This window comes from Odocoileus virginianus, chromosome Y, assembly GCF_023699985.2.
Source record: "Odocoileus virginianus isolate 20LAN1187 ecotype Illinois chromosome Y, Ovbor_1.2, whole genome shotgun sequence".
Lineage (NCBI taxonomy): Eukaryota > Metazoa > Chordata > Mammalia > Artiodactyla > Cervidae > Odocoileus > Odocoileus virginianus.
The window spans coordinates 1,900,403-1,910,833 of record NC_069709.1 but is presented as its reverse complement, the minus strand read 5'-3'; the positions used below and the strand labels follow the sequence as shown (position 1 = coordinate 1,910,833).

General features: G+C 48.8%; 1 long non-coding RNA gene across 2 annotated transcripts in view; it reads left to right on the top strand.

Moving 5' to 3' along the window:
* The first annotated feature begins 2,143 nt into the window (after nt 1–2,143).
* LOC110125782 (uncharacterized) overlaps nt 2,144–10,431 on the top strand; it is a 227,480-nt gene continuing 219,192 nt past the window's right edge. For both annotated transcript variants that reach the window (XR_011485874.1, XR_011485873.1), the window contains exon 1: nt 2,144–2,560. This is a non-coding gene — a long non-coding RNA (uncharacterized lncRNA). The remainder of the gene's footprint in view (nt 2,561–10,431) is intronic.

Genomic DNA, 10,431 nt, shown 5'->3' with positions numbered 1-10,431 from the left:
ACATTGCTGTAATAAAATTGTTCAACTAGAGCCCAGCCAAGTAAGCTTCTTTTAGAAATTATTTGGCCTGACACATGCACGCGTGCTAAGTCGCTTCAGTCGTGTCCGACTCTGTGCGACCCCATGGACTGTAGCACATCAGGCTCCTCTGTCCTCGGGATTCTCTAGGCACGAATATTGGAGTGGGTTGCCATTTCCTTCTCTGACACATAGGGTATGTCTTCCTCGGGGAAAATAAAAGTGTTGTCTGTTGTGTCCTGCAAAGGAAGTTAGGGCCCCACTCTAAACTAGCCCACCCTGCTCTCCCGGGCGTGCGGAAGGTCGGGTTTGGAGTCTCCGATCTTGAAACTCCACTTCCATACACTGTCCCTCTTAGGCAGCCCTCACTTAAGAGCCCAGCTCCGCTCAGCCGGACCCTCAGATCTCTTCGGAGCTCTCCGCCCCAGCAGTACCCGATGTAACCCCCCCGTGTGTGACACAAAACTTGCCTTGACAACAACCCGCTCTCTCCTAGCCACCATTTATCTGCCGTTTGCCAAGCAGCCTTTAAGCTTCTTCACAGAGGGTGTTTGTATTTACTCCCGCTTCTTCCAGAAAAGCCACTGTGTTCCCCACTTGGCAGCAGTACCTCTGAGAGGCCCGGGATGGGCGCCTCCGATCGCAGACGGAGGACAGCTGAGCGCCGTTGTAGGCATGCGGTCAGGGAGGGGACCGCAGTCCCCCCGGCGTTGCTCACCTCCCACCGCGGACTGGAGCTCTTTCTCGGAGGGAGCACTTACTCCCAGAGGCTCCGTTTGGGTCATCTTGTGGCTCAGCTGGTAAAGAATCCGCCTGCATTGCCGGAGACCTGGGTTTGATCCCTGGGTCGGGAGGATCCCTTGGAGAAGGGATGGGCTACCCACTCCAGTATTCTTGGGCTTCCCTGTGGCTCAGCTGGTAAAGAGTCCACCTGCAATGCAGGAGGCCTGGGTTCCCTCCCTGGGTTGGGAAGATCCCCCTGGAGAAGGGAAAGGCTACCCACTCCGGTATTCTGGGCTGGAGAATTCCATGGACTGTGTAGTCCATGGGGTCGCCAAGAGTCAGACACGACTGAGAGACTTTCACTTTCAGGCCTTTCCCAGTGAGACGCAAATCCACAGAGGGAGCCTGTGCATCTCACTGGGAGAAGGGTTGGGGTAATAAGATGACACATGTATGCCCTTTCTTTCTTTTCAGTGACTTCTTCCATAGGAAACTCTGTTTTGTATTTCTGCAAGTAAAGACAGCCTGCCAAAAAAAAAAACTCTTGATTTTGAGGAGGTAGAAATGAATTGTTACAGATGGAAAAAAAAAAAAGAGACATTTTCTTTAGAGAAAAAGGCATTTTACTTCCAAATAAAAACTGATTCTCCTTTTTCTAATGAAAAAGAGGGAAAAAAATGTAGACACAACAACCAAACTGCCACCATCAACCTCACTTACCCTCGGGGAACACCTCCCAGGGTTGTGATTGTGGTGGACACACGGCCAAAGAGTGGTGTCTGATTACAGCGGAGGGCTTAGCGGACCCTCAGCATTCTCCTCAAGAGTCCTCACTAATCATATCCGGTTTCTTTAAGATCATGATGTGGGAGAGGCCACACTCGGACAGACCCGACCAACCATGTGGTGGACATGATAGACTTGCTGCAGCTCAAACGGGTTCTTAAATGCACACGTTGAATTAAACAGATGCTGCCTGAAATTGTTCTCATTAGCAACCTGCCAAGCTTGCCTGTTGATGGGATATAGGGGTTATCAAAATTTCACTGAAGTGTTTATTTCTTTAATGAGGAGTGTGTGTGTCTGTGTGTACCGTTATTCAATTTTTTAATCTCTCCGATGTTATGGCAGAGGGTATTGCCTCTGTTGGATGGCATCACCGACTCGATGGACATGAGTTTGGTGTTGGGTGGCATCACTGACTCGATGGATGTGAGTGTGAGCAAGGTCCGGGAGTTGGTGATGGACAGGGAAGGGGGGCAGTGCTGCAGTCTGTGGGGTCACAGAGTCGGACACGACTGAGCGAGTGAACTGAACTGACTGCCTCTGTATTGCAAATCGTTCCCATTGGCAGATTGTCTGCTAATTAGTGGGCCGTCTTCCAGGGGCACTATTCAAAGAGGTATACATCTCCATCTGAAGGGAAAAAAAGCTCTTTGGGGAGTCTACATCAGAGACTAAGAAAACAAGAGATATAAAGTAAAAAATAAAAACAAACAAACAAAAAACCGAGATGTAAACTGCTGCTGAGGCTTTGTCCTTCTCCTGTTTTGCAGGTATTCTGGCCCTGACAGGGTCTTCCTCCCCCCGACTCTCTGGAAAATTTCACATTCCGGGCGCCTCCTCTTCGGACAAGGGCGTCTTGTGTCTTCGAGTCCAGCTGGAGAGCCTGGCGGGCAAACAGCGCAGGCTGTTCAGTCCCGGAGCCGTTTTACACATGCACGGCCGAAGCCAAGGCCAAGGCGGCGTCCTCGCCCCAGACGTGCTGGTTCACAGGCAGCCTGGCGCAGCTCAGACGCGGCGATTGGGTCCGCGAAAGGTAGGATGTGGACACGTGTTTCCCATCAGCACGTCCGCCCCTGCTCACACTGCTACCTCTCTGGTTGCCGTTCCATCATCCAGATGGATGTTTCATAGGAGGATGTGTTATTTGGCCCAGCTGGAGCTTTCCCAGGGGGCCAGCGGTGGCGTCACCTGCCCGGGTGTTCCCGCTGGGTCTCAGCTGGGGCTGGGGCCACTGCCAAGCTCGACACAAGACTCTCTTCACTGACTCCCAGGCCCCCCAGGCGGCCTCCCTGGACTGGCACACCCCCCGCCCCTCCGATTGCAGAAGAAACTCTAGAACTCTGCAGTGATGGCCGGCCAGAGATTTGTTTCAATAGCCATTATGCCCTGAGCAATGGCCCGTCTTCACAAGAGTTCTTTGAGACTGTGGTTAAAGGTGCCAATGAGATACCCCTTTCAGTGGCCACATAGATCAAAGCCACAAAGATGACGCTGATTTGAGGTGGATCGTGGGGACCAGGAGCAACGTGGTGTAGAAGAGGGTGGGTGCTGAGGCTGAGTGAGTGGGGAATAACAGGTGGGCTCTGATCCCTGGGTCGGGAAGACCCCGTGGAGAAGGGATGGGCTACCCACTCCAGTATTCTTGGGCTTTGCTGGTGGCCCAGCTGGTAAAGAATCCGCCTGCAAGGTGGGAGACCTGGGTTCGATCCCCGGGGTGGGACGATTCCCCTGGAGAAGGGAAAGGCTACCCACTCCAGGATTCTGGCCTGGAGAATCCCAGGGACTGTATAAGTCTGTGTGGTCACAAAGGATCAGACACAACTGAGCGACTTTCTCTTCCGCTTTCACTTTCTGTCCAGGAGGCAGGAGTTGGTCCAGGCACAGGGCCGTCTTCTGGGCCTCGATGCTCAGATGCACAAGCGTAAGAGGAGACCTGGAGGTCTGCTTTTTTTTTTTTTTTTGGCTGCACAGTATAGCATATAGGATCTCAGTTCGCCGATCAGGGCTCGAACTCGCGTCCCCTGCATTGGAAGCACAGAATCTCAACCACTGGATGGCCAGGGAATGCCCCCAGAATCCCCCAGGGCTCCTTTTACAGAAACTGAGCACTCATCCGGCCTCCATTGCCCAGAGTAGAGAAAACAAAAGTCACGTCTAAAGCCTGACCCACACTCAGCAGTTTCTCCTTTCCCAGCCTATTTATGAAACTGAAAGTCGTTCAGTCATGTCCCACTCTTTGCGACCTCATGGACTATAGAGTCCATGGAATTCTCCAGGCCAGAATACTGGAGCAGGTAGCCTTTCCCTTCTCCAGGGGGATCTTCCCAACCCAGGGATCGAACCCAGGTCTCCCGCATTGCAGGCAGATTCTTTACCAGCTGAGCCACAAGGGAAGCCCAAACATGGGTAGCCTATCCCTTCTCCAGCGGTTCTTTAGTTATCTTTACTTTGCCCTTTTCCTTTGTTCCAGCAACAGTGTCACCTTTATTCTATTTAAATTGTACCTTAGAATTTAGTGCCAGACATAAGACTCATAGTATCATGAAATTAAATAGTAGGTTATCCAAGTTGATTTTCCATTATGTCTTAACCTCTACTTGGAATGCAATTTTAAATACGTTCTCCTTCCCAAAAGTTATCAGAAAATTTATCGTTTACCAATCCTGATGGTAGGTAATTTATGAGTGAAAGTGCAAGTCACTCCATCTTGTCTGACTCTCTGCGACCCCATGGACCCTACACTCCATGGAATTCTCCAGGCCAGAATACTGGAGTGGGTAGCTGTTCCCATCTTCAGGAGATCTTCCCAACCCAGGAAGTGAACCCAGGTCTCCCACATTGCAGGTGGATTCCTTACCAGCTGAGGCACCAGGGAAGCCCAAGAATACCGGAGTTTCACATGTATGGTCTAGTTCCCCGACCGGGGATGGAACCTGGCCCAACTTTATTGGGAGCGTGGAGCCTTAGCCACTGGACCACTAGGGACGTCCTTAGTTCTGCCTGTTTGATTCCTATCAACAAAACCAAAAGAACAAGACGCAATTCCTAGCCGACATCTGAGTTTTTCATGGACCAAAATCCATGTGCTATGCCTGCTCTGCAAGGCTCAGTATGGTTTCCTATAAAGAGTCAGGAAGGCAGCATTTCAGGCCTTGTGACCTGTAGGGTCCTGATTTCAACCGCTCAACTCTGCTGGCCTAGCAAGTAAGCATTCAGAGATCTGTGACATGTAAGTAGATGCATGTGCCTCTGTTCCAGTAAAACTTTATTTATAACACTAGGTGGGATTCCATGTATCCCTAATGGATAACCCCATGGTTATCCATTCCCTACATGATACCATAATTTTTCTCCAACAAAATACACATTTTTGTCCCCTTCGGATCTGTCCATATTTTCCATCTTTGCATCATGCTGCTGTGTGGAGAGTGGGTCTTACCCCCCACCCCCAAGTGATGTTCCTTGTAAATCCCTAAATATGAAACTACCTTTAAAAGTTTCTGCTGTCAGCATCCTTCCTGGAAAGGTTAGTCTTTTTTTCTTAATTAGTTTTTAATTGGAGGATAATTGCTTTACAGTGTTTCATTGGTTTCTGCCCTACAACAAGCTGAATCAGCTGTCTTATGTCAGAAATGTATCATCCTGTTCCAAATTGCCTCTTAAACAGACTGTGCTGTGGTTTTATTAGGGGAAGGGGGGGCCTCCAGGCGTGGTTCTGGGAGAGATCAGAGAACTGGCGAGCTCCTGAAAATATGTGTTTATTGCAAATGCAGGGTGAGCTAGTTAGTCATGTCCAGGATTCAGAACAGAAAGAGGCTACTGTTGGGGCAAAGATTCTGACAGGAAAAGATGAAAGAGGTTTTGTGTCTGTAGCAACTGGGAAAGAGAGAAGCCATCAGTCTTGTCTGCAGCTGTCGTGATGGAAAGAGCGAGGTACGCAGCTCCTTTTGATGTGAATAAACACAGTTTTGTAGATTTCCATAATTCAGGGAGGTGTTCGGATTGGCCCATTTTCTGCTCATAGGTTGTGCATGTTGAGATTCAAGCTTTCACTGCAGGGTAAACCTCCTCCTCCTCCAGAATGACAGGAAGTGGCCGACAAGGCTCATTGTGAATCATGTTTGTCTGTGTATCAACGTTGTGTCTCCTCCAAGGGCAGGAGAATGTTCTTCTGCTCGATGATGTTGTAGACACCTACGATGAAACATGAGGAGACCTAATTCTGCAAATCAGATTTAGATGTGAAATCAGAAAGTCCAGGGAGAACTAGTCCCATTACTGTTTGTATCCAAAAGTGGAACGTCTTACTGGGTTCCTGATTTTTTTTTTCCTTCAGTTGATCTCTCCGAATTGGTATCAAATAACCATTGTTATTTCTTTCAGTTGGTTCATTTAGTTTAACACCCACTGCTGAGAACCGAGTGTTCTCTGAGGCAGTGGTCGCTAACCTTTTTGATATCAAGGACTGGTTTCGTGGAAGACAGTTTTCTCACAGGCTGGGGAGAGGAAGATGGTTTGGGGATGACTCAAGCATGTTACATTTATTGTGCCCGTTATTTGTATGGTCATTACAACAGCTCAACCTCGGATCATCAGGCACTAGGGCTTGGAGACTGCGGACCCCTGCTCTGTGGCATGCAAACACCTATTCATTAAATTCAGTTACGCTACGACTCTTGCTGCTGTTGTTCATTCACTTGTGTCCTACTCTCTGCGACCCCACGGACAGCAGCACATCAGGCTCCTCTGTCCTTCACTATCTCCCGGAGTTTGTTCAAACTCACGTCCATTGAGTCAGTGATGCCATCCAGCCATCTTACCTTTTGTCCCCCACTTCTCCTCCTGCCTTCAATCTTTCCCAGCATCAGGGTCTTTTCCATCAAGTCAGCCCTTCGCATCAGGTGGCCAAAGTATTGGAGCTTCAGCATGAGTCCTTCCACTGAATATCGATGGCTGATATTCTTTAGGATGGACTGGTTTGATCTCCTTGGCGTTCAAGGGATTCTCAAGAGTCTTCTCCAATACCACAGTTCCAAAGCATCAATTCTTAGGCACTCAGCTTTCTTTTATAGTCCAACTCTCACATCCATACATGACTACTGGAAAAACTATAACTTTGACTAGAGGGACCTTTGTCGGCAAAGTGATGTCTCTGCTTTTTAATATGCTGTCTAGGTTGGTCATAGCTTTTCTTCCAAGGAGCAAGCGTGTTTTAATTTCATGGCTGCAGCCACCATCTGCAGTGATTTTGGAGCCCAAGAAAATAAATTGCTCGAGGTCAGTGATTTGACTCAAACAATTCAACTTTGTGAACCTAGATGTGTAAAGTTGGTATCCCAGTGAAGAGAATTCCTGTGCCTGCATCACAGATCTTGGCATATCAGACAACAGTGAAAGCCCAGGGAAGCAAATAGCTCGGTGCTGCTGGTCCAGAAGAGCTGATTAAAGAGGTGATTTCAAGGAGGCTGAAGTCGCTATTGGAAAGTGTATCAGTTAGCTGTCGCCGTGTAACAAGTTAGCCACACGCTGAATCGCTTCAAACATGCTTGTTACCTCGTAGTTTCTGTGGGTCCAGAGTCTGGACGTGACCTGGCTGGATCCTCTGCTGGGATCTCACGTGGCTCCAGTCAAGGTATGCGCTGGGCTGTGTTGTCATCCGGAAGCTTGAGAAGGAGCCACTTCTGAGCTCCCGCCGGCTGTTGGGGGAAATCCAATTCCTTGTGCTTGTAGCATTCATGGCAGAACTGATAGGGAAGATGGAAGCGTACAGGTAGCCTCGTGGTGTGACTTAAGAAAGAACGCTGCTCACCACTCTTTCGGTGAGCAGATGATGGGGGGAAAGTTGGAGTTACTGCTTCAGCCCCAGAATTTGTGGTAATTTGTTGCTCAGCAGGAGACCTCATAGACATAAGAACAAGGGTCGAAATTAAAAGCGGTTGGTGGTGAAAATAGGAACACGTAATGGGATCTGTGTCAATGTGATTTACATAAACATGAAACACACACAGAAGTACAGATTTCATAAAGACAGATGAGCAAATAGCACACATGAAACATATTACAGAGCGTGAACAGGACAGGAGAGAGAATTGGGCTGAGCAGTAGGGATGAAAGGGGACATATGATAAAGAGCAGAGAATCTTCACATGGACCACTGGTGAGGAGACCCCATGGTCTGACCCGCGTGGGGTATAATTTACTCAGCCTTCCCCAACAGGGCTTCCCTGGTAGCTCAGGTGGTAAAGAATCTGCCTGCAATGCTGGAGACCCCGGTTCCATTCCTGGGTTGGGAAGACCCCCTGGATAAGGGAACGGCTACCCATTCCAGTATTCTGGCCTGGAGAATTCCATGGACTGTATAGTCCACTGGGTCACAAAGAGTCGGACACCACTGAGCAACTTTCACTTCCCCAACAGAGACTCAAAAAGGGAAAAGGGGCTGTATTTTAAAATATCAGTTAACATAGTTTTCCAAAAGGTCATCAAAATAAAGGTAAACAGACAAAAGTATCTTCCCTTGTAGATGGACTTAAGCTGTTAGAATAGACTTGTGACCAGAATCTTGGTTATATGGAATGTTGCTGACCCTGGAAATTTATATTTTAAACAATTGATACCAACTGGTTTGCCTTCTCTCTACTCATCAACCCAAGCTGACAGCGCCATGCTTCTCACAGCTGGGTGGTAACTTTCTACACGATTAAACGTACTCTTTCTCTCCAATTTCAGCATATGTGCTGTCGAAGCGAGCACACGTACTTTCTGTCATGCCGAAGCTATCTCGATTCCTTCACTGTTAGTCTGGGCGGGAATGGGCACAGAGAAGCAATTTCCCTTGTAAAGCTGAGAGTTACCAAAAAAAATTTTTTAATATATTTGACTAGCAATGAGATGAACTTCTCATCAGAAATTCCAGACTTGGAAACCAAGTCCTGTGTCCAGGCTTGATCATCCTTACACGTTAACGTCCCTGCTGCTGAATGTGTTAATACATTTGTTGTGTCTAAGGAGGCTCTTCGCCTTCTGCTGCATGGAGGGAAAAGGTCTGTCTGAAGAGGGAAACTTGGTCAGAATCCTAATTTCATGATGGGTACATTCTTCAAGTAGGCTACTCAGGCTTCTTGCTTTCAGCAGGCATTGACTTCCCAGGCGCTGTGATCCCTGATGTTGAGTCAACGGTCTTCAGGACATCTCATTTCTGGAAGAGAATTGATAAAAGTGGGGGAAGAACTCCTGTGTTTTTCTCCCCTCAAAGAAGCTCAGACGCCATGAGTCTACTTGAACGGCCCTAAATCCTTTTTGGATAGACCTCTCAGCAAAGACCACCCCTCCCAAAAATGTTGCTCAGTTGTGTCTGACTCTTTGTGACCCCATGCACTATACCGTCCATGGAATTCTCCAGGCCAGAAGACTGGAGTGGGTAGCCCTTCTCCAGGGGATCTCCCCAGCCCAGGGATTGAACCCAAGTCTCCCGCATTACAGGTGGATTCTTTTCCAGCTTAGCCACCAGGGAAGCCCAAGAATATTGGGGTGAGCAGCCTATCCCTTCTCCAGGGGATCTTCCTGACCCAGGAATCGAACCAGGGTCTCCTACATTACTGGCAGATTCCTTACCAACTGAGCTATCAGGGAAGGCCTGATATCTCTCTATATATACATCACGTCTATAGAGGTCAGTACTATCCATGGGTTCAGGCATCCGCTGTGACTTTTAGAAAGCACCCTGTCTGGATAAAGGGGGACTAGGTAATGAATACGACCGCCCCTTGAAAACCTTGCACATCCATGGTTTAGGCCAGAGACTTTCCCAAGACTAGACCAGTGTGGAGCTTCCTTAGCTTGGCCCAAGCAGGGAACATAGGAAGGGTGGTCTGTCTAGGGAATCAGATCAAAATGAAGGAATTGCCCAGGATAAGGTTTAATGGATGTGGGAGTTCTCTGGCGGGGGGGGGGGGGTTCAGGTACCACTACCTGGTTGATAAGTTGAAGCATGCACCTGGAAATCAGAATAAAGTCCTAAATAAAGGTGGAAATCAGTCACGTGTAGGAAGGGGTAAGAGAGGGGTGTCAGAGACAGTCTTTGCTGGCTTCTGCCCGGTCCAAACGTCTGGTTCACTGGGTGCGTCTCTAGGGCGATAACTCCCTCCCTGGAACAGGTGCTCTGTCTACACTCCTCAGGCAGTTAGGGGAAGGTCGGGGGTTCTTCCTGAGTCTTCTGGGTGTTTATTGCCCTCAGTCCACTTCAGCTCAGTTCAGTCGCTCAGTCACGTCTGACTCTGTGTGACCCCATGGACTGCAGCACGCCAGGCCTCCCTGTCCATCACCAACTCCCGGAGTCTACCCAAACTCATGTCCATTGAGTTGGTGATGCCATCCAACCATCTCATCCTCTTTCGCCCCCTTCTCCTCCTGCCCTCAGTCTTTCCCAGCATCAGGATCTTTTCCAGTGAGTCACTTCTTCGCATCAGGTGGCCAAAGTATTGGAGTTTTAGCTTCAGCATCCGTCCCTGCAATTAATATTCAGGACTGATTTTCTTTAGGGTGGACTGGTTGGATCTCCTTGCAGTCCAAGGGACTCTCAAGAGTTCTCCAGGACTACAGCTCAAAAGCATGCATTCTTCAACACTCAGCTTTCTTTATGGTCCAACACTCAAATCCATACATGACCACTGGAAAAACCATAGCCGTGACTAGACAGACCTTCGTTGGCAAAGTAGCATCCCTGCTTTTTAATATGCTGTCTTGGTCCTCACGCAGTAATAATTCCCAGGCTACAGAGATGTTCTGGGGTGGCCAGCTCTGCCTGCCTTATCTGGAAGGAGTGAATTGACTGTCTGCCCCATGGAGTCAGACAGCTATGGCTTTATCCAGCCGTGTCTCTGGCTTCTGGGGACACCGGGGAAC